The sequence below is a fragment of the Bos grunniens genome, chromosome 10 (assembly GCF_055505025.1).
Source record: "Bos grunniens cultivar Pamir isolate PY7600 chromosome 10, Bosgru_T2T1.0, whole genome shotgun sequence".
In the NCBI taxonomy this organism is placed as follows: domain Eukaryota; kingdom Metazoa; phylum Chordata; class Mammalia; order Artiodactyla; family Bovidae; genus Bos; species Bos grunniens.
Window position 1 is genome coordinate 42,572,669 of NC_141174.1, and position 25,423 is coordinate 42,598,091.

General features: G+C 36.8%; 2 protein-coding genes across 12 annotated transcripts in view; one reads left to right on the plus strand and one right to left on the minus strand.

Moving 5' to 3' along the window:
* FAM227B (family with sequence similarity 227 member B) overlaps window positions 1–25,423 on the minus strand; it is a 212,654-nt gene that overhangs the window by 72,504 nt on the left and 114,727 nt on the right. The window lies entirely within an intron of this gene.
* Window positions 1–25,423, plus strand: part of FGF7 (fibroblast growth factor 7) — a 61,694-nt gene that overhangs the window by 2,040 nt on the left and 34,231 nt on the right. The gene's annotated exons all lie outside the window — the stretch shown is intronic.

Sequence of the window (25,423 nt, forward strand, 5' to 3'; positions counted from 1 at the left end):
AGTTGGAAGAGACATTAATTTCATGATTCAAATGTAGATAATTATATTTTCTTCAATAATCAGTTATTCTTTTTATCTTGATATATCAGGTTTGGATTTATCATTTAGCAGTTATGATTAATAACCAATTTCAAAAGTATTAAATTTTATGGAGTAAAATATATACCTGAACATGTACACTAAGAATTTAAAATCCCTGAGTGAAAAGAAAGTTTGTTTGCATTACTAGCACTTGAACAATGTTATAACATATCATTTTATAATGTTACATATGTTAAACTTAATTGAAAAAGAATGCATGGGGGTGATACTGTAAACATTTGCTTAGCATAGTGCCAGGCTTACAAGTGAACATTTAAAACTTTGCTGCTTATTTAATAAATGTCTTTTAGGCTTCTAAACTATTAATAATAAACCAATATGGGAATATGGAGAATTATGTTTCCAATATGAAAATGAGAGAAACTACTTTTTAAACTATAATTGATATAGAATGTTAAGGCCATTTTAATGGATTGCTAACAGTATGGTTATTATTATCTCTATTAATAATGTTATCATGTTAGTTCTAGAATATTGTTCTGATTATACTGAAGTTTAGCTAAGGAAATAACTATTTGGAGGAAAGTTTTGTGGATAGCTATTTCTATGTGAGCAAAAGAATCTGGCTCATATCAATAAATGACCCCATGGACTGTGGCCTGCCAGGCTCCTCTGTCCATGAAACTCTCCAGGAAAGATACTGGAATGGGTAGCCATTCCCTTCTCCAGGGGATCTTCCCAACCCAGGGATCAAACCCAGGTCTCCTGCACTGCAGGAGGATTCTTTACCATCTGAGCCACGAGGGAAGCCCATTTAAAAGTTATTGAGATTTATAATGGATAACAGAACTTGGTGGAGAAAACAGAGCCCAGGTGGAAGTTATGACAGATAGGTCCAAACCCTTCCTGTGACTGACTCTGGTACAACTCCTTACTTTTTCCAATTCTCATTTTTTAATCTGTAAGTTGTGGGATATGTACAGATGATCCAATATACATTTTAGTTCTTACAGTATATTTTAATCTAAACTTTAGAATATATAACATAAATGTGAACAATCTAAATTATATGATTATAGGATATAATTACCATATATATTGAATGAGATGAAAGTGAATATCATCTTAATGATAAGTTGAGCTGTCAGAACTAATTTCAAATTGTAGTAGTAAAGTTATTGAGCCTAAACACTGTAGAATTCTTCCATATGCTAATTCCTTTTGACTGCTTTTACCAAGTAATGAAAAAGTGAAAAATTAGATGCAAAATTCAGTGAAAGTGAACATTATTCATAATTATTTGGGATCAATTAGAATATCTAAAATTGGAATACCTGCGATAAGAATGCATTCAGATATATGTGTCTTATTTTGTATTAAAATTTCTTGAAACTATGAAACTCAGATATTTTAAAACATACACAAAGTACTAAAATTTTCCATAGTTTGAAACACAATTTAGCACTGACCTTGAGTAACCATAAAGGCAATATGGTACATAACTTCTCTTCTAACACTAATTCTGTAGTAAAAAATAAAGGAACAAAGAAAGTGAGGAAGTAAAGAAAGAAGGAAAGAAAGAAAGTCATCCTATATCATTATAAGTTAGAATGTCACAATACCAATGTACTAAAAGAAATAATATATATTATGTAAATAATCTTATTTCTATAAGCTTTTTCATAGACTGTATATACTTTCTTGATAGTATATACCATATATAGTGTATATACTTCCAGGTAAATTCTCCTAGAAAGGGAAGCTTACATCTGGATCCTTTCAGTAAGCTCCAAATTGTTGTCAAGTTTTGCTGCTATCTTACTGAAGAATAAGCCTATCAGACTTCTTCATAAATAGAGGCTAACTCACTGTTGTCTACAGAAAATCCTAAGGTACTCCATTGAAAAATATACAGAGAATAACATAGAAGAGAATTCTAATATTTATTTCCTTACTAATTTTAAAATTGAGTGTCTCATACAAAAAATGCAAATTGCCCTAGGTGAAGTTGAAGCTACTGCATCCAGATACAAAGAAATTGCTCAGAAGATTTCGTTTAAAAGTCAAAGAAAACAAAAATCTGAAATTACAAAACTTATTGTTTGTATCTCTCAATCCTTAACTGAATTAGTGAATAAATGAACAAAAGCTGTTTCCTTCCTATTTCATTAAAATGAGAAAGTAAAAGGTAATTGGATTATCTACTAGGTTGAAATACCAAGTACAGAAAGTGGAAAAGATCAAAATTAAACTTCGAATTTCATGTGTTCTGATGCCTTAACTTCGTTCATACATTGTTGAACGTTCTTCTTTGGAGGCCTTTTAAGATGGGATACATTTAAATGTCTTAGATGATAAAATTTGGCATGAAAAGTTGGACATCATCTACATGAACAGTGGTTTTCTGGGTTACCATAAGAAAGTCCCTAGTCTATTTTCATGGCTTTGCTGTGAATGAAAGGGAAAATGACCTGAAGATATTAATGCATCTTGAAGGACTGCTTGCTTCACCAGCAGAAGCACCGCTCCTTCATAGGAATGTGGTTTATAAGATGTTGCTAAGATAATGGATTGGAGTAGGTAGGTGAGGTGAAAAATCTGGGTGTATAATTCTGCTTCCAGAAGTGTTAGGCTGGGGCAGGTGTATGGAGGGTTGGAGGAAGAGAAGGGGAGTGATAGGGAGTGGATATGACGACTCATGTCTCACATCTTTGTTACTGTTGTTTAGCCGCTCAGTCGTGTCCATCTCTTTTGCGACCCCATGGAGTGTAGCCTGCCAGGCTCCTCTGTCCATGGGATTTCCCAGGCAAGAACACTGGAGGGGGTCACCACTACCTTCTCCAGGGGATCTTCCTGACCTGGGGATAGAATCCATGTCTCCTGCACTGGCCAGCTGATTCTTTACCACTGAGCCACCTGGGAAGTCCCTCACATCTTTAGGGAATTAAGAAAATCATCTAAGCTACCCTGGGTTGTAAAAGTCTCACTTCAGGCTTAATTACAGTGCTGTCTTGTGAAATATTTTATATCTAAATAAGATTGAATAAATGACAGTAAAAAATGCACCAAGGAACCCAACAGAAACAAGACTTGTATTAGTAACTGTATAAGCAAGACCCGGCTATGTCAAAATAGGAATTTATAAGAGGCCAAGAGCTGCTGAATTGCATTTCTGACTCTGGGAGAGAGAGAAAGTATCACTGGAGAACTGGTCCTGAGAGAGCACACTATTCTTACCCAAGGAGAGGAAAGCCTCTCCTTTTAACTTGTTCTCTGGTGGCACCACATTTAGCCTTTTAGTAGGCTTCTAAGAGATGAAACTAGAACCTAACCTGAATTAATAATAATAATAGTAAAAGCACAAAATGCCCCTCCAAAATGAAATAATCCACATTCTCTGCAGAAGGAGAGCGTTAATAATATCACAAAGGGACTGGCAACGGATGGTCAGTCCTTCCACTGAGGTAGTCAGAGCTTTCTACTCGGGGACAAGGCCAGGGGGTGAATTTAGATAATTGGCCCGGGCAGCCCATCAGCAGACAGAGGCTATCACTCCACACCTGACACAAATAGCTGCTGTTTAAGCTGCGAGTTGAGGTGCCAAGTGAGAGACAGCAGCAGTGCACTGGGCAAATGACAACTGCCCTGAAAGACAGATGTGAACTCAGTCCCTTGGAATGATTTTCTTGCTTTTGACATTCAATTACTAAAAAAGTTTTTCTCTTCCCATTTCTTTAGAGAAGGAATTCTTAATAGCCATAAGCCATTGATTCAAGAAAAAGTATGCCTCACTTGTTACAATTAAGCATTGAAAGTTCCATAGTAAGAAAAGGGTTAGCCATTCTGAAAACTGGCCAGTGATTTGGCAATATTCTCTTTTGGATTGTTAGACTGTGATGGGATATGGCCTAACAATTGGCAAAAAGAAAATAAACACACTGTTGTTGGATTTGACTTTGACCACAAAATCTTCAGCGATTTAATTGTCAACAATTCTTTGGATAAGTTCCTGCTTAACAAGAATCCCTGCTAGTAGCTAACAAATATACATATCTCCTCTAAATATAAAGATGGTAAACTTGCTTATGCTTCAATGAGTTCTTAGTAGGTTATCTAAAAGAAAAAAATAACTCATACTGTCAAAGGAAGAAATAAAAAAATCACAACAACCTCATTTAAAAAAAATAGACAATGACAAACATATCTATGGAATTTAATGAAAACTGTAGAATTACTGACAAAATGGAATCCTATAGAACTGGTGACCTGCATTTCCTTAAGTTCCCAAGGTTTAAATTATGGAAGATTTGGAAATAACAGCTATTTGGAAATAGCTCAATTTGGAAATATTAGCTATTCTTTGAAAACTCTAATATTAAGAATAATTTTCCATTTTATGGTCTTCCTCTGTTTTTAGGCTAATACCAGTGTCTGGTGTTTAATAAATGCTAACAACAGCTCATTGCCACAGGTGTATTTCTTATTTATTTTATAGATTCTTATTTGAACTGATCATCACTTTCATTTCTTATCAATCCAGAGTATCTGATCATGCACTTTACCTTGTGACTCAGTTGTATCACAACTCTTCAGCCTATAGTTTTAGAGCTTTCAGAGACCCAGGTGAATTGAAGAGGATGTAAGATGCCACCTTTTAGATCTATGTGGAAGGGATTTCTTTTCTAGATTTTTCTATTTCTCAGCCTTAACTAGATATTGAAACCAGCTGGGAAACTTTAAAAAATACTGATACCAGGTTCCATCCACAAAAATTCTCATTAAATTTATTCGGGGTGCAGCCTGGGCATCAGAAATTTCAAAAGTTCCCCAGATAATCCTGACATGGCTACAAAACTACGGGGATCACATTAGATTACTGGGGAAACCACCCCCTAGTTAAAGGAGACTCTTGTGAAGGCACGAAGAACCCAGGCATCAATGTTTGTTTAAAGCTCTCCAGTGATTCTAATCTGCAGCTAAGGTTGAAAACCACTACTTAAGGAGCCAAGGCTTCTAATTCAGCAGGATCCCCCTAGGTGTCCTGGGAATGTTTTGGAACCCTTAGAGGGCTCCAGAGTTCACCTTTGCCCTGGAGGATTTTAAAATGGGCCCATCAGGAACGAATCTCTGGATAAGGCATCAGGATTCAACATTTTTGACAAATCTTAGTGGATCCAACATTTGGTGAACTGGCTTGGAAATCCATGTGATGACAGCTTTCTAGCTACTATTTAAGAAGGCATCTTTGATGAACGAGTTCATTGCTGGGAAAAAATTAGGTCCTGTGCCACAATTTCACAATAACAGCAGGTCTGATTCCCTTCTGACACTTTCAAGTGATGCTGCAAGCAGGGAACCTGGAGTATACGCATCAAGGCCAGCTTACAAGGCACTTAAATTAGCCATTTATGATTATGAACTGATGCCCCCAAATTAGGGTTTTACCTCCTATGGCCACCCTACAAAAGCAGTGATTTAAAGAGACAAGCTGCAGTCTAGAAAATCTAATAGGAAAGAAACTACAAGCCTAGAGGGTTTATTCAGATTAGTGAAAGACTATGAACCTAAAAGTTTGTTCTGTTTGTAAGTTAGGGATTAAAGCAAAGCTTTCTTTCCTTTCTTTTCTAAATCCCAGCTTTCTTCCACTGCACCAAAATAGCATAGTAACTTCTTTTACATTACGACTGGAATACAATACATTTCTGTTTTAATTTCACATATGGCACATAGAAGAGGCAGGAATTGCATATACCTAAGTAATATGGATAAAAACAACATTAAATGAAATGGGCTTCCACATGAATTCCTACTTTTTCTAAACTATATTCAAGCTTTAAAAAAAAGTTCTGAGGTATGATTAACATGCAAAAAGTTGTAATTATTGAAAGTTACAATTTGATGAATTCAGAGGTAAGTATATATCATCATAATCTATGCCATAAACATAGCTATCACTTCCAATAGTTTTCTCCTGATCTTTTTTATTATTATTAATAGTAGTAGTAATAAAAGTACTTAACATAAGATCTATCCTCTTCAGTTCAGTTCAGTCGCTCAGTCATGTCTGACTCTTTGCGACCCCACAGACTGCAGCTCGCCAGGCCACCCTGTCCATCACCAACTCCTGGAGCCTACTCAAACTCATATCCATTGAGTCGGTGATGCCATCCAACCATCTCATCCTCTGTCATCCCCTTTTATCCCGCCTTCAATCTTTCCCAGCATCAGGGTCTTTTCAAATGAGTCAGCTCTTCCCATCAGGTGGCCAAAGTACTGGAGTTTCAGCTTCAGGATCAGCCCTTCCAATGAATATTCAGGACTGATTTCCTTTAAGATGGCCTGGTTGGATCTATCTATCCTCTTAGCAAATATTTAAGTATATCTACAATATTGTGAACTAGAAACACTACAGTGTAGAGTATGTTTCTTGGATTTATTCATCTTGCATAACTGAAACTTAGTATCCTTTGACTAATATCTCCTTGTTTTCCACACCCTCCAGTCTCTAGAAACCACTATTCTTCTCTGCTTCTATGAGAGGTGGCTAATAGTTTAGATTTTTCCTGAAAGCTGTGTTATATAGTATTTGTTCTTCTGTGTCTAGCCTATTTCACTTAGGATAATGTCTTCCCAGTTCATATCCAATCCTTGTACAAGCAAAGTACGTTGGAAAATAAAAATTATCTGCCTTTCACGTGGTTCTGAAAACCACATCAAAGACTCACTGAACATTTGACAGTTTTTTGACCAAGATTCATATCTGTATTTGAGATACCCGATTCTGACTTAGGTAGAGAAGCCATACCAAGTTTACTAACAAGGAAAACATTATTAAACCTAGTCAGCTATCTGTGTTTGTATAGTAAGGCAATGGCACCCCACTCCAGTGCTCTTGCCTGGAAAATCCCATGGGTGGAGGAGCCTGGTAGGCTGCAGTCCATGGGGTTGCTAAGAGTCAGACATGGCTGAGAGACTTCACTTTCACTTTTCACTTTCCTGCATTGGAGAAGGAAATGGCAACCCACTCCAGTGTTCTTGCCCTGAGAATCCCAGGGACGGGGGAGCCTGGTGGGCTGCAGTCTATGGGGTCACACAGAGTCGGACACAACTGAAGTGACTTAGCAGCAGTAGCAGTAATATATAAAGACAAAGGAATTAGGGTGGGGAAGGAGAGAGGAGAACTATTCAATGCCCATGTCCTGGTAAAACTTGCCAGTTAGGCAGGCAATATTCTTCTTGGGTAAAAAAAGTTTGATATATACTGGGGAGAATTGTCTCCAGAGATTCTTCAGTAACGTCAGTCAACTTCCCTGAAGAAGAATGTGATCATTACTAATGAAGTGGCCACAAGCACTTGATAGAGCCATTCACTAGTGTCCTAAGAACAAAAAGGAAGAAAATATCTTTGTCCCTGAACAGGAGAGAAAAGGCAAGAGATGAAAGGAAAGAGGACTTTATATACATGTTAGTGAATTTTGTATTTTAAGTTTAGGGAGGACTTAAATACAAAGGATACTTATAAAATATAGCTTTTCTATTTTTTTTTAAATTGAAGTATAGTTAATGTACAATATTTCACTAACTTTTTGATGCCCTTACAGAATAGGGGAAATTGAGTACAATGGATTGGTAAGAGTAGAGGGAGGGTTTCTGAGGTGAAAACAAAAATAAAATAGTGTATAGAGGGTTGAAATGATAATAGATTACTGCATGTGTTTCTGAAATAAATTTGAAAATCTGTGCATAAATCTGTAATAATCTTTGCTTATTTATACAGACTATTCTGAAACAGTTTATTTTTCTGTTTAATACTAGAAAGGAGAAATGTGGCATATTTCAACATCCTTAAATAGCATATTTATCATGCTCCATTAAAAGCTACTGGAATATTTTCCATTTTGTCTGCCTATCTGAACATCAGATATAATTGTAGATAAATGAGAAAAGGACTTGACATCAAATTCAAAATCAACTCAGCCTGCAGATTTTTCTTACAGCAGCAATTCCAAACTTTATTTCTTAGAACACTAGTGTCTCTCAAGATAATTAATGATGTTTCCTATAGCACAGTTTCTGCAGCTCATTGGAAAATATTATGTTAAAAAAAGCTGAGCAAGTTTTTTCACAGAGAAAATTCACTGAGCCTATACTTCATTAGCATGAATTGCAGAACTTTGAAAGTGAAAGTGCCTCAGTTGTGTCCGACTCTTTGCGACCCCATGGACTATACAGTCAATGGAATTCTCCAGGCCAGAATACTGGAGTGGGTAGCCTTCCCCTTCTCCAGGGTATCTTCCCAACCCAGGGATCAAACCCAGGTCTCCTGCACTGCAGACCAATTCTTTACCAGCTGAGGCACAAGGGAAGCCCAAGAATACTGGAGTGGGTAGCCTTTCCCTTCTCCAGGGATCTTCCTGACCCAGGAATTAAAGCAGGGTCTCCTGCATTGCAGGCAGATTCTTTACCAACTGAGCTATAAGGGAACTTTAGCAGACTATATATGGTTTCCTAAACTTATCTGACAACAGAGCATGCCCTCCACACCACCCACATCCTCCCTACTTTCACCCCTGATCTGGGTAAAACATTTAAATTTCTAAATGGAAACTGCAGAGCTAGGAAATTTATCTTTGGTGTAATGAAGAAATAAAACCAAGCTTCCACTCAGTTGTTCAGTTCAGTTCAGTCACTCAGTTGTGTCCAGCTCTTTGCGACCCCATGGACTGATGCACGCCAGTTCTCCTTCTCCATCACCAACTCCCGGAGTTTACTCAAACTCACATCCATTGAGTCGGTGATGTCATCCAACCATCTCATCCTCTGTTGTCCCCTTCTCCTCCCGCCTTCAATCTTTCCCAGCATCAGGGGCTTTTCAAATGAGTCAGGTGGCCAAAGTATTGGAGTTTCAGCGTCAGCATCAGTCCTTCCAATGAATATTCAGGACTGATTTCCTTTAGGGTGGACTGGTTGGACCACAGCTCAAAAGCATCAATTCTTTATCGCTCAGCTTTCTTTATGGTCCAACTCTCACATCCATACATGACTACTGGAAAAACCATAGCTTTGACTAGATGGACCTTTGTTGGCAAAGTTATGTCTCTGCTTTTAAATATGCTGTCTAGGTTGGTCATAGCTTTTCTTCCAAGGAGCAAGTGTGTTTTAATTTAATGGCTGAAGTCACCATCTGCAGTGATTTTTGGAGGCCCAACAAAATAAAGTCTGTCACTGTTTCCATCGCTTCCCCATCTATTTGCCATGAAGGGATGGGACCAGATGCCATGATCTCTGTTTTCTGACTGTTGAGCTTTAAGCCAACTTTTTCACTCTCCACTTTCACTTTCATCAAGAGGCTCTTTAGTTCTTTGCTTTCTGCCATAAGGGTGGTGTCATCTGCATATCTGAGGTGATTGATATTTCTCCTGGCAATCTTGATTCCAGCTTGTGCTTCTTCCAGCCCAGCGTTTCTCATGATGTACTCTGCATCTAAGTTAAACAAGCGGGTGACAATATACAGCCTTGACATACTCCTTTTCCTATTTGAAACCAGTCTGTTGTTCCATGTCCAGTTGTTAGAAAGGCTATAAAATGAACCTGACCCAATGTTTTAAGAGTGACCTTGAACCACAAATATATGCCAAAGTTAGGAGCCTGTGTATAATTTTGGACTCTTGGTGGAGTATTTTGGGTATAAATGGTGTACTGAAATCCATGGATTTTTAGTGAGATTTAAACCTAGTTGGATGCTCTTTACTAGTTGGATGTTCTCTTTTTCAGTAAAGAGAACTTTAAAACTATTCTCTTAATTTGAAATGCTGTCCAAGAGCTATGTAGGAGAAGGAAATGGCAACCTATTTAAGTATTCTCGTCTGAGAAATCCCATGGACAGAGGAGCCTGGTGGACTACAGTCCATGGGGTCACAAAGAGTCAGACAAGACTGCTGCTGCTGCTGCTAAGTCACTTCAGTTGTGTCCGACTCTGTACAACACCATAGACGGCAGCCCACCAGGCTCCCCCGTTCCTGGGATTCTCCAGGGAAGAACACTGGAGTGGGTTGCCATTTCCTTCTCCAAGGAATGAAAGTGAAAAGTGAAAGTGAAGTTGCTCAGTCAAGTCTGACTCTTAGCGACCCCATGGACTGCAGCCTACCAGGCTCCTTCGTCCATGGGATTTTCCAGGCAAGAGTACTGGAGTAGGGTGCCGCTGCCTTCTCCCAGACAAAACTACAACGAAGAGGGTGAAATTGATAGTTGCTCAGACTATCTCTGAGTCTGAGCAACTATCAATTTCACCCTATTCATTGTAAGCTTATAATCACAGTTAGTTCACTTTACAGAAGGAAAGGAAAAATGCTCAGGAAATTGGCCAGCTTGCTAGTATACAAGTTCTAGTTTTAAAATGATACCTAGGCTACCACAGTGAGGTATCACCTCATACCTCTCAGAATGAATACCACCAAAAAGACCACAAATAACAAATGTGGGAGAGGATGTGGAGAAAGGGATGTACACTGTTGGTGGGAAAGTAGTCAATTGGTGCAGCCACTGTGGAAGGTCCTTAAAAATCTAAAAACAGAACTACCGTATGAGCCAACAATTCCACTCCTGGAACTGAAAGATATAAAAATGTACTTTTTATCCAAAACAAGTGAAAATATTAATTAAAAAAGATACTGTATCTCAAGTATTATTGAGATACAGCATCATTATTTACAATAGCATAGATATGAAAGCAATCTAAGTGTCCATCAACAATGAATGGATAAAGAAGATGTAATACAAACCACACATATATGCACAATGGAATACTACTCAGCCATTAAAAGAAATGAAATTTTGTCATTTGCAACAACATGTATGGACCTGGAAGGTATTATGCTTAGTGAAATAATTCAGACAAAGATAAATAATGTAGGTTATCAATTATATGTGGAATCTAAAAAGCAAAACGAATATGAATGTAACAAAAAAGGAACAGACTCACAGATATAGAGAGCAAACTGGTGGTTAACAGTAGGGAGAAAGGAGGAGAAGGGGCAAGACATGGATAGGAGATTAGGAGGTACAAACTACTATATATAAAATAAATAAGCTACAGAGATATATTGTACAGCATAGGGAATATAGCCAGCATTGTAGAATAACTCTACGTGGAGTATAATCTGTAAAGATTTTGAATCACTGTGCTGCATACCTAAAACTAATATAATGTTGTAAGTAAACTATACCTCAATAAAAATATATAGGCCTGTTGTGCCTATTTAGGTGTTGAGGCTATGCTTAGTCACTCAGTCATGTCCGACTCTTCGTGAACCCCATGGACTGTAGCCCACCAGGCTCCTCTGTGCAAAGGGATTTTCCAGGCAAGAATACTGGAGTGGGTTGCCATGTCCTCCTACAGGGGATCTTCCTGACCCAGGGATTGAACCCAAGTCTCCCACATTCCAGGTAGATTCTTTACTGTCTGAACTACCAGAGAAGCCCATTTAGGTGTGTTCACTTTAATTAAGAAAGATTGGTGTTCAATATTAGCTGATGATTGAAATCATCATATCAAAATTTTCTATGTGCAATGATGGATTGTTTTCTGGAAATATCTGGGTAGTGAGTTAACTTATAAACAGTAGATATTGAATAGTAAACCTGATGAATTCACTGTGATTAACATTATATATTAAAGTTCAAGAAGTTCATATTCAGAATACTGCTTTAAAACTTCTAGTTTCCTTATAGTCAACACAAGATGATAAGAGACTTTGAAGCGGAAGAAATGAAGTGTTTTAAAGTTACACTTTCTCCCTATAATGATAACACAAGTTACTAATATTTTAGGATCATGAAAATAACTACTAAAGAGGTAAACTTACTGAGTTGTTACCGTGGGCCTGGCAGAGTTATGCTCATTTTGCAGAGGCAACTTTGGCTCACAGAGGTAGGTAGCTTGCTCTAGGTTCTAAAGCTACTGACTGTCAGGGTTGGAATATGAACCCGAGTAGGCTTAACTTCAAAGCATAGCTTTTGTTATTAACACATGTATCATTAAACTGTCACTGATATTATTAAAACATCACATATTAATTTGCATCATGCAGTGGGATCATTTACATGTAAAGAACTATAAACAGCTGAAATTATCTTCTCTATGATAGGCCCTAATGAGTACTTGGCATTTTCTTATTATTAAATAAAAACTCTACTCCAACTTGCCTTGTACAAAACATCTCCATTTATGTTCCTCTGAGTTGGGGTGGAAACCTTCAGTTTATTTGCTTACAAATTGCTAAAGATGCTGCAAAATTTGATTTGGTTGTTTTTTAAACACATTTCTGACATTTGTTAAAAACATTTATAATTCTGTTCACTAGTAAGTATCTTCATAATTGTTATAGAATACATACATATATACAGTTGGATTTCAGAGAGTAAATCAGTCAGTTTGGGGAGTATAGCCAGACAGCTCCCCTGTCTAAAGGCCACTAAATTCAAACAGAACAAACACAAAAGCAAATAAAAGAAGTCGCAGAGTTTTTTATAACAAGCACTTATGAAAGGTTGAAAAAGAAATGGTATATTGGCAAACTGGTTCTTTCTTTTGTCCACACTTACTATGTTCTCAATTTATTTCTAGTGTTTTTAGGACTTTTATCAATTAAAGGAGGCAAAAGAAAGGGAATAAAAATGATGAGTTAGTGCAAAGATAGTATGAAAAATTTTATCTTCACAGTGCTCTTTTAATATAAACATTAATACATGCTATTTAATACTTAGGAGTAGACAAATGATTATAAAGTCAGAGGCAGCATAGGAATACGGAAATAATACCATATTATTTCTTTGGTTTTAAACTTTTTTCTAGTAATTAATTGACCTTGGATAAATACTGAACTATTCTGGGTCTCAGATTTTTTTTAATATAAAAAGATGGTGATTAGAGCACATTGTTTGAACAGATTTCAATTGCAAAATGTTACCAATGGTACTAAGCAACTGAGGGATGGGATGGGAAGAAAGAGAAGGCATATTAGCTATAAATGCTGCATAATAATAAATTATCCAAAATTTAGCAACTTAAAACAGTATATATTACTTCATAGTGTCAGAGGGTCAGGAGTCTAGGAGCAGCTGGGTTGAGTGGTTCTAGCTAAAGGTCTCTTATGAGGTTACAGTGAGCTGTCACCAAATACTGACCCCAAATATTCATTCATTCACTTAACGGATATTGTTAAGCACATAATATGCCAGGAACTGTGCTAGTTGTTGGGGAGACAATAAAACAGAATTGAAGATAGAAACTAACTCTGCCCTCACACACAGTCTTCTTTATCTGCAACTGTCACATTCAATCTATTTTTCCTAACAAACCTGTTGAGTCGTTTGCGCAGCACATAAATGCAGTGATGGCAAGAACTGAGTAGAGATACAGGTGCCATTTAGAAGCCAAATTAAAAGGCAATTTGATCTAGATGATTAGGATTTAAGTTGAGAATACAATTCAATATTTATAGAGCACCTTTAATGTGTAAGGTGACACTGTACAATAAAGGTTATGAAGACAAATAACTTTTTACTGGGCTTTTATAGGAAATAATCTAGTAAGTCCTGAAAGTTACTAATACATTTCATATGAAGAAAGGAGAGATCAGGAGAATGAAAGTGAATACTTCTTGGTGAGCCTAAAAATGTAAAAAGGACAGAGTAGAAGAATTAGGAAAAGAAAATTTTAAATTTGAATTAAATTTGAATAAAATTGGAATAAAAGGGGGATTGGTTGAAGGATTTTGACAGAGGGTGAAGAGCTTTCCAAGTCATGAACAAGTGTGCAAAAAGGTATGGTTACAGTAGGGCGATTTTGGAGAATGGTGTCTTGTCCCGGCTAGCTAGAGAGTATGGTGCAGAGAAAGTAGCAACACAGAGCTAGTAAATACGCAAAATGCTTTAAAACACATTTTAACTTCATAGTACAAAAAGAGAAGATAGGAAAACAAAAGAAGAAGGTGTAGGTCAGAGGTGGGGAGATAGAATTAAAGGAGAAGTGTGAGGAAGTAAATTGAGAAAGACACAAGCTAAGGAAAAAGCAGGGAGAGAGAAGGAAAAGGAATACAGATTATAGATACATCGAGAAAAGAGAGAAAAGGCAGAGAGGGATGCTCTGTAATCCTGAGGTCCACAGAGATTTTGACAGATGTAACCGGAGTACCCACCAGAGGTGGAGGGCATGGGGGCTCATCTTCTTGGAGAAGTTGATTGTGATTCAACTAATATTACCCTAATCACTCAATGAAATCATGCTAAAGGTCAGATATGCAAGACTACAGTTTCCTACCCTAATGTAAGGCTTTCTCAAATATATCATTGTAATAATTTATGGAGATAAGCCATCAGACCCATGGTAAATAATTGCAAATAATCTTGCATTGTATTGTTATTTCTTCGGACAATTGTAAGAACCTGAGAATATTAACTAAAGGAAATTCTTCTTGTACACTGCTGGCAAAAATACTTTGAGCATTGCTTAGAGGGTAAGTATGTTTTGAGCTTCTATAAGGTTAGGAAGTAAGCCAAAGTTGCAGTTAGTCAGTGGTAGAGCCAGGAGTGCAACCTAGGTTGCTAGGTATCCAGAGATGCATTAATAAGGTCAAAGAGAAAAACATAATAAATAGCAAAGAAATCATATGCTACCACAAGAGCTTCTCAATCTTCATGCAAACAAATTTTGTTCTGGGGTTTTCACATACAAAAATTGTTTTGAAATATAGTCTTATTCACTGTAGTAATTAGTAGTTATAAGTAATAAAGAAATTTCTTTGAGATATTTTAAGATTAAAATCTAAGGAATCAAGCACAACTTTTCAAGAAGTCATATCCTCCTCTATTTGTGAATTTGTACTCTATGTTTGACATCTGTGTGCAGGAAGAAATACTTTAAAAAATTTAATTATAGTAAAAAAATCACATTCTGTTTACAGATATAAAAATACACACAGTTTTAGACTTATAATTTTAAAATAAGAAACAAAAAGAACTGTGCTAAGTGTGCAAATGAAATAAATTAATGCCTATTGTTAATTTAAGAAAGTCCACCTCAACCCTTCAAGTCAAGTCCAGTTCATAATAAAACACTACCCAGTAGGAAACATTGCCATGTTTCAAGGATGAAACAACATCTATTTTCCTGGAGTGCATTCAAGCAAAATGTATGATATCTTACATAGAAGATAATTTCTCTTCAGACATCCAAGATTCTACATTTTGTTGGTTATGTTAACATTATCATAAACATGTTTTTCTCACATTCTAAATTTGAAGGCTATTACCATAAGAATGTTATAAGAAAGCTGTTATAAAATTAAAACAAAGGTAATAATGAAATGGCTCACTCTGTCTCAGACAATTTCACAGTTTTCTGAGGAGACTGAGTGGTCCTTGTTATGTCATCTTCAAGGTTAGATCAGCATCTCACAGTCCCCTAATTATCTTTCATGACCAGGTCAGAAGCCTCTGGATTTACTGAAATCTTTCTTGACTATTTTCATTTTGTACTTGTGGAAATAAAGTTCCTATTTATTATTTGCTGCATAAAACAATATTCTACTGAGGAAGAAATTTGTGAAATTTTGGTCAGTTCTTTCAAATATACCAGGCATTTTATTTTAGTTATTTATTTACACTGAAGTATTATGCCCAGCTTTTATGTTTCTTTGAAATTAATTTTTTAAAAACAGACTTTAGATACATGGTTAACAATAGCATTTTGTAAGCAATATAAAAGTTGATGGGAAATCTGTATGTTTTTACTCATAGTTAAGTAAATTTTGGTAGAAAATGCACTAATGTGTTATTTGCTATGCTTAAAATAAATGTTCATCATCAATGATATATTTACTTCAGGTGGATTTTCTGGTAATAGTGATAATTTCATATTGATAGCTTTTGATAGCTATTTGCAATCAAATAGGCAAACTGATAGCTTTCCAAACTATCAGTAATTGTTGAGGAAACTGATTTGGGTAAAACTGTAGACTGTCCATGCTATGCTATGCTAAGTCACTTCAGTCGTGTCTGACTCTGTGCGACCCCATAGACAGCAGCCCACCAGGCTCCCCTGTCCCTGGGATTCTCCAGGCAAGAACACTGGAGTGGGCTGCCATTTCCTTCTCCAATGCATGAAAGTGAAAAGTGAAAGTGAAGTCGCTCAGTTGTATCCGACTCTTAGCGACCCCATGGACTGCAGCCTAACAGGCTCCTCCGTCCATGGGATTTTCCAAGCAAGAGTACTGGAGTGGGGTGCCACTGTCCATGGAAAGCTATTAATGCATAAGAATATTTTTATTTAGAATGACTATATTTGTTACTATTGGGCTTCCCTGGTGGCACAGATTAGGTAAAGAATCTGCCTACAAGGCAGAAGACCCGGATTCCATCCCTGTGTTTGGAAGATCCCCTGGAGAAATGAACAACAACTCACTCTAGTATTCTTGCTGGGAGAATTACATGGATAGAGGAATCTGGCAGGCTACAGTCCATGGACTGTACATGTACATACAGTCAGTCCATGGACATGACTGAGCGACTAACATTTATTGACTCAAAACTAGTTTAACTAAATTATCACCAACATGATGAAGAAAACAAAATCAAAGTTTCAAACAAGAGGAATAAATTGAATAAACAGCTGTCTCTGCTTTTTAATATGCTGTCTAGGTTGGTCATAACTTTTCCTCCAAGGAGTAAGCATCTTTTAATTTCATGGCTGCAATCACCATTTGCAGTGATTTTGGAGCCCAGAAAAATAAAGTCAGCCACCGTTTCCACTGTTTCTCCATCTATTTGCCACGAAGGGATGGGACTGGATGCCACGATCTTAGGTTTCTGAATGTTGAGCTTTAAGCCAACTTTTTCACTCTCCTCTTTTCACTTTCATCAAGAGGCTGTTTAGTTCCTCTTTACTTTCTGCCATAAGGGTAGTGTCATCTGCATATCTGAGGTTATTGATATTTCTCCCAGCAATCTTGATTCCAGCTTGTGCTTCTTCCAGCCCAGCATTTCTCATGATGTACTCTGCATAGAAGTTAAATAAGCAGGGTGACAATATACAGCCTTGACATACTCCTTTTCCTATTTGGAACCAGTCTGTTGTTCCATGTCCAGTTCTAACTGTTGCTTCCAGACCTGCATACAGGTTTCTCAAGAGGCAGGTCAGGTGGTCTGGTATTCCCATCTCTTTCAGAATTTTCCACAGTTTATTGTGATCCACACAGTCAAAGACTTTGGCATAGTCAATAAAGCAGAAATCGATGTTTTTCTGGAACTCCCTTGTTTTTTTGATGATCCATCACATGTTGGCAATTTGATCTCTGGTTCCTCTGCCTTTTCTAAAGCCAGCTTGAACATCTGGAAGTTCACGGTTCACGTATTGCTGAAGCCTGGCTTGGAGAATTTTGAGCATTACTTTACCAGCATGTGAGATGAGTGCAATTGTGTGGTAGTTTGAGCATTCTTTGGCATTGCCTTTCTTTGGGATTGGAATGAAAACTGACCTTTTCCAGTCCTGTGGCCACTGCTGAGTTTTCCAAATTTGCTGACATATTGAGTGCAGCACTTTCATAGCATCATCTTTTAGGATTTGAAATAGCTCACCTGGAATTCCATCACCTCCACTAGCTTTGTTCATAGTGATGAACAAAGGCCCACATGACTTCACATTCCAGGATGTCTGGCTCTAGCTGAGTGGGAGTGATCACATCTTCATTATTATCTGGGTCATGAAGATCTTTTTAGAAGTTCTTCTGTGTATTCTTGCCACCTCTTCTTAATATCTTCTGCTTCTGTTAGGTCCATACCATTTCTGTCCTTTTTTAAGCCCATCTTTGCATGAAATGTTCCCTGGTATCTCTAATTTTCTTGAAGAGATCTCTACAGAGGATGAGATGGCTGGATGGCATCACCGACACAATGGACATGGGTTTGGGTGGACTCCAGGAGTTGGTGATGGTCAGGGAGGCCTGGCGTTCTGCGGTTCATGGAGTCACAAAGAGTCGGACATGACTGAGTGACTGGACGGAACTGAACTGAACTGAAAATCTAAGGTAGGTGTCAAACCCTCAAGCTTTTATGCTTCGGTGATTTAGCTTTGGCTTCTGCAATCAGAAGAGTCTTATACACTTACAGGCTGCTCTAACCATTTGAGCGTTTTTGATTATTTTAATGCAGAAGAGCAGATAAAGAACTATAACCATTATCTAACAAACTAATTAATCTGAAGTTGAAAGGGCAGAGATATGAATCAATGCATTATGGTCCTGCTTAATATCTATGGTGCTGGACCACCAGATGACTGGACATGAACCTCAGGAACTTTCATAAATTACTAAGACTTCTCTGTTCAACTTTCTCCTTGGCATCACCCTCCTGATGTTTCCCCAATTCTTCTGTTTCTCCTCATATCTCCTAATTGCTTTTCCTTGCTACTCCCTTTTCCTCCCTGCTTTCTCTTTCTTTTCTCTCTCTTTTCTTCCTAACTCTTTCAGCTTCTTTTCTCTATTTCTTTGCTTTTAACTACACATGATATCTTCCCTGGTAGCTCATCTGGTAAAGAATCTGCCTGCAATGCTGGAAACTCTGGTTTGATTCCTGGGTCAGGAAGATTCTCTAGAGAAGGGATAGGCTACCCACTCCTGTATTCTTGGGCTTCCCTGATGACTCAGCTGGTAAAGAGTCCACCTGCAAAATGGAAGACCTGGGTTTGATCCCTGGGTTGGGAAGATCCCCTGGAGAAGGGAACAGCTACCCACTCCAGTATTCTGGCCTGGAGAATTCCATGGAGTGTGTGGGGTTGCAAAGAGTCAGACATGACTGAGCAACTTTCACTTTCAATATCAAATTAATGTTAATGTTAAGTAATAAATGAGTAAATTCCCTGTACTTGAATTTAAAAAGCAATATAAAAAGAATAATGTCTATTTACTGCACTAAAAACCTACTTATAATTACAACTTCATAAAAACAGACAGGAAAATGAAAATAAATAGATTATAACAGTGGTATGTTCAGGTGATTCTCTTTATTCTTTTTTTTTTTTAGTGATTTCCAAGTACTTGATGAGCATATATTAGTTTTTTCATGAACATAAACATTTATATCTATGTTTATATATGTATACATTTAATTATAGTAAACTAATGTTGCTTTTTAAATATGTGGGTCTCCTTTCCTTTTTCAGTCACAGTCTGGTAGGATTAGAAAGGCTCCCCTAACCACTAGCAGTCTAAGAAATCCAAGACTTATATGTGTCAAACCTTTTCTTGAAGCTCTCTAAGAATGGAACCTCCTGCAATCCATTTCAGTATTATATTACCCAAACAGTTGAAACACTTTCTCATATTGAGAAATCATTCCTGCTTTAAGTTAAGCCCTTCATCATGTTATTTTTCTCTGTGTATGAATAATAGATTGACATGACTAATAAAACACTTTCATATACTTAGAGAAATCATGGATATCTTCTCTGTCTATAATCATTCCTTGATGATTTCATCTAGTCTCATGGTAAATGACCACTAAACTAGTTATAGATCCTCATGTAGTTCTGGACAATTTCAGAAAAGTCCATTCCTGTTCTCTAACAGAAGCCAGGAACACTGTATCACGTCTCCAATATTTGACTAGTGAATAGTAATAATGCCTGACATTTTTGAAACTCTTGTATGTGTAAGGCACAGAGCTAAGCAAGTCACATGTGACAACTAATTTAATTTTCAGATAAATTGAATGATGGAGGCACTAATTATTTTTCTTTTAAAAATGAGGAAATAAAGCCTCAGAAGGATTGAGTAACTCTAAATAGACTTATTGTCTGAATAAAAACTTCTTTGAGGCTTCAAATAGGTATAGTTAAATGAGTTTAGTTTGTTTGCAAGCTTTTAGGACTTCTTCTTTTGTGCTTTAGAAGCCTTTATGCCTACTTTCTGTACTTTTGGTTATACTCTCTATCATTGAAAAAGGTTTGGTAAGTGACTTCAAAATAAGTGAGAGATTTCTAATAATTAATATTTTATATGACAAAGAGGAAATGATGCCCCTAATATTTTTTAAGTAATTATTTAACTAGTGTAATGAACAAATGACACCTGAGCAGGGAATCAGTGGGCCAGAGTTCTCATTCATACCTATGGCTTGTATTATGAGTTTTACAAATTATTTAATTTTCCTCAGTCTCTATTCTTTATAAGAAGATTAAACCAGGTGATCTAGATCTCATTTAGCTCTAAAAATCCTGTAACAATTTTAAGTGGTTTTTGGCTACTGAAAATGCTGGGCTGACTAGAGATAGGGCTATGATTAGAGACGTGAAAGATGCTTTCAGTCCACGGAGAACTATGTACTCTTTCCAGCACTATCTCAGGCTGTGTTACCAAGTCCAAGCTTTTCTTGCTGCTGTAAGTAATTTCCATCTACACATGCTCATACTGAGCTTCTAATACTCTCTGTTATTTAACTTCTGTATGGAATGTAACTACCATGAAATCAGCCTATCCATAATCTAAAATAAGACGATGAATTAGTAAATGATTTTTACTCCTTTACCACTAAACCATTCTCTATGGGACAGTCCTTTTAATATATAAAGACAGTTATATTTTTATTTAAGCTGATCTTTTCTATGCTAAACAATGTAAATTCCCTCAGTCATTACCTTTCAGTGCAATTTCCTAGCCTCTTACCTTTAGTCCTCCAAGGATACCATCCACAATGAGGTACCCAGAACACAAAGCTCCAAATTGAGCAGGGTGAGGCTAACAACAGCTGGACAACTGCTTCCTAAGCACCACTTAACTTCTATTATAAGGCAGCCAAATCTTGCAATTAATGTATTTTGGAGCAGAAGTACTACACTATTGGCTCATCTTAAGCTTGTGAACTAAAAGTTCCACATCACTTTCAAATGACTTGTTGCCAAGTCAGGTCTGTTCTGCTTCTGTACTTGTGAAAGTGCTGTTTTTAATCTGTATTTATAGCACTTTGACATTACCTTTCTAAAACTGCATCTTGTTGGTATCATCTCAACATTCTTGTCAATTAGTAAAAAAAAATAAAGTTGCATGTGAAGAGGTCAGATATTCCTTGCTATTGCTTAACTTTAGAGATCCTGTCATCCTGGTAATTTTGAATACGATGATTCTTGACTTGGGAAACAGGCCTTTAGAAACACATGGAGGAAACATGTCACGGATTTATGAAGAGAAGACAGTGTCATGCTGAATCACAAACTAGACTCTGACATTGCACATTCATACAAATATGGTTACATGGACCCATACAGAGAGGAACAGTAAAGCGTGTGCCAAAGTGTAAGTCCATATGAGAAACAAATGAAAAACATAAAGCTGTAGGATTAACGTGCACTCTTAGAGGGCAATTCACTAGAAAGAAACCCGTAATGGAATTAGGAGAGCAGAAAGTGAATTTAGTATATGTGTCAAGACTCAGAGCTGACAGGAGACATTAACTGAGTAACTGAGGAAGTGTATGCTCATGGATCTTCTCCTCATCTTTCATCAGTTTTCTCTTATTACAGGCTATCCCTTTCCTCCAAATCTTGGGACTTTTACTGTAACTCCTGACTCTCTAGAGCTCCTTGCTCTGGGCCTTTGTCTCTAATTATGTTGTTACAGACTTCCTTCCCTTGCTATGACCCTTCAAGACTTTGCTGAATGTTGATTTTTCAGAGCCCTCCTTTCTACCAACCATGCAATTAGAAATCCATTTTTAAAATTGATGTTATAATAGTTAATAGCTCAATGTGTAAACTTCCTCAGGGTATATGCCTTTTAGCTGTGGACCCCCCTAGGGATATGATGCTTTATATGGAGCAATTAGTTTCCAGTGATAAGATTTCAGGCAAGAATATGGGGAATATATGTGTTTGGAGACAAAATTCCTTTATGCCCCTTGATTCCTATACTATACATAGGTTTTCGATTACTTTCTTAATCTTTAAATCCAATTAAAACAAAAATTAAAGTTGAACTTGTCATAATAATGCATTGGAAAATAAACCTCATCTTATTTTTCAGTAACATTTGTCCCAGGCAGTTGGATCGCTTAGGTTCTCTGGAGCTGCCTTGTTATTCTTTTACATATGTGGACTGAGCTAGTTTAGAGGTGTAGTTAGCATATGTTCAGCTAATCAACTTTTGAATGGACCAAGAAAATGTATGGTCCTGTTCAGTGCCATCTACATGTGGGGGAGGCAGGGAATTCAAATTCTACAAAACTGGTTTTTAAGAGACAGTTTAACTGCACCAAAATCTTGAATCAGATATAAACCCAATGACCTCAAAAAAGTAAAACAATTAAGCATCAACACATGGTTGCTTCTAAAATATTAACTAAGAATGTGGCTACTTATATGTGAAATGAATGTTACTGTCATTGAATTCTAAGCAACTTAGATTTTGCCAGTTTCTATTAAAGACTGTGTGCAGGTGTGTGTGCTAGGTTGCTTTAGTCGAATCCAACTCTGTGCGACCCTATGGACTGTAGCCTTCTAGGCTCCTCTGTGCATGAGATTATTCAGGCAAGAATACTGGAGTGTGTTGCCATGTCCTCCTCCAGGGGATCTTCCCAACCTAAGGATTGAATCTGCATTGGCAGGCGAGTTGTTTACCACTAGAGCCACCTGAAGTGAAAAGTGAAGTCGCTCAGTCATGTCCACTCTTTGCGATCCCATGGACTGTAGCCTGCCAGGCTTCTCCATTCATGGGATTTTCCAGGGAAGAATACTGCAGTGGGTTGCTATTTTCTTCTCCAAGAGCCACCTGAGAAGCAACTCAAATTGGATAACTACTATAATAATACTAACATTGAAATACAATAATAATATCTTAATACAGTTATATGTCAAAGAGCTTAATGTTCTATGAGAGAAGAAATTATAAACAAAAATTTAAAAACTATTATTAGGTACAAAATTAATATCAAAGGAGCAAAGTTTCTTCTGTGAAGTGTTGAAAAAAGTAAACAGTAAATTTTTTAATGCAACATTTAATTTAGACAGACATTTATTCATCATTGGAATAAAGTTTAATAAAATGTTCAAAGGTTAAGCCAATGCAAACTCTAACCATAACAACTATGTGTCAGATTATAATAAGACTAAATTTTAAAATCTTAATTTTACTGAAATTTTAGTCTTTATATTGTAATTTTTCCCACATCCTCTTATATCTCTTCCACAATTCACCTTTATCTGTACTTAGTTTTCAATAGATTCATTTACACTGATATTTTGAGTAAATATGAAATGACAGACTATCATAAGTGTGTCACTAATAAATTATTACTAATTAATTTTTAAGTATATCTCAAATCATGAGAAATACCTTTTAGCACTGAAGGCCTTATTGAGGATTGATACTCCTAATTTTTATTTATTTATTTTAATTGGAGGATAAGTGCTTTACAACTTTGTGCTAGTTTCTGCTGTATAACAATGTGAATCAGCTCTGAGTATACATATGTATATATCCATCCCCTCCCTCTTGAGCCTCCTCTCCACCGCTCCATTGCACCCCTCGGGGTCATTACAGAGCACCAAGCTGAGCTTCTTGTGCTTTATACCAGCTTCTCACAAGCAATTTATTTTACACATGGTACTGTATATATATCAATGCTACTCTCTCAATTTATCTCACCTTCTTCTGAAGCTCGTAATTTCTAAAAACCACTTTATTAAGGCATGCCTGATATACACAAACATGTACATGTTCAATGTATGTATATAATGATAAGCAATACTAGTCAGAGTTTTGAACATTAAATTACCTTACTAATTCAGATACGTGAAAATTAAATGAACACTAGTTGACATTAATTTCTATACTATCTGTAAAATGTGATGTTTGGTAAACAAATTAATAAGTAACCATAAGCTATTAGAGAAACCAAAATATTGTTTTCTGTCACTTGAGGGAAAAGTTGTCAGTTTCTGTCAATTGTTCTGCAGTTTCAAGCCATTTTTTTTTTCATTCAAGCAATACATTAAAGAGAGCTTCTTGGATATGAATCTTTTGGAAATGTAATAAAGAAGTCCTAGTTTGGATTCAAATCCAAGCTAAGACACAAACAGTAGCCATGGGCAAATTACATAATCTCTATGAATCTTGTTTTCTTGTTTATTGAGTAACAGAGATATTATCTAATTTATAGGATTAGGAAGTTGTTAAAACAATGAGTATATGTGAAGCACAGCAAAGGGTATAGTAAATATAAATACACTCATGTCCAATTCTTTGCCATCCCATGGACTGTAGCCTGCCAGGCTCCTGTGTCCATGGAATTCTCCAGGAAATAATACTGGAGTGGGTAGCCATTCCTTTCTCCAGGGGATCTTCCCAACTCAGGGATCAAACCCAGGTCTCCCACATTGCAGGTGGATTCTTTACCATCTGAGGCACCAGGGAAGCCCAAGAATACTGGAGTGGGTAACCTATCCCTTCTCCAGGGGATCTTCCTGACCCAAGAATGGAACCAGGTCTCCTGCATTGCAGGTAGATTCTTTACCAGCTGAGCTATTAGGGAAGCCCAATTTATAGGATTATGAGGTTATTAAAACAATGAGTATATGTTAAGCACAGCAAAGGGTATAGTGTATATAAGTACCCAGTAAATGTTGACTACTAAGTGCCTAACTTACTATGAAAAGGACAAAAAGAGGACAAAACTAAAAAGATATTTTAAATATTCTAAAGTCAGGACTTATCATTTTAACCTTATTTTCCTTCCAGACAGTCCAAATTCATAGAATGTTGCTCTTGTTAAAACCTGTGCTGCCAATATAATGATGACTGTTCTCCTTTCTTTTAAACCTGTGGAAATCTTGGATAATCATCCAAAAATACTGCATCAATGTACATGAGGAGTTATAGCATGTTTGGTCCCCCAGTCTATATTCTCTACTATGATAACTGTCATTTTCTACTCATATAGTCCTAAATAATTGTATCTGTAAGTGTCACTTTGCTTATGACCTATATGTTGATTATCCTGAAATCTGAAATTCCATTCCTTTTTTTTTTCTTGAGCTCTTGTCCATATAGCTAATTGTTACTAGATAATTCTCCTGATAGCCTCCAGGCGTTTCAAGTTCAGTATGTTCCCAAATGAACTCATAATCTTTCTCAAACCTGCTCTTGTCTTCTATTCCTTACATAAGAGCTATGCCATCCTCCATCCAGTTGACCCAACTGGAAACCCTGCATTATTCCTCTTCATTAACTCACATTTTCTGTCACTGAGCCCTCCTACTATTCTATTGCTTAAGTATTTCTCAGCTTGGATCCTCAAATCTCCTCAGAAACTGGTACAGCTGAGAGGCAGTGTGGTC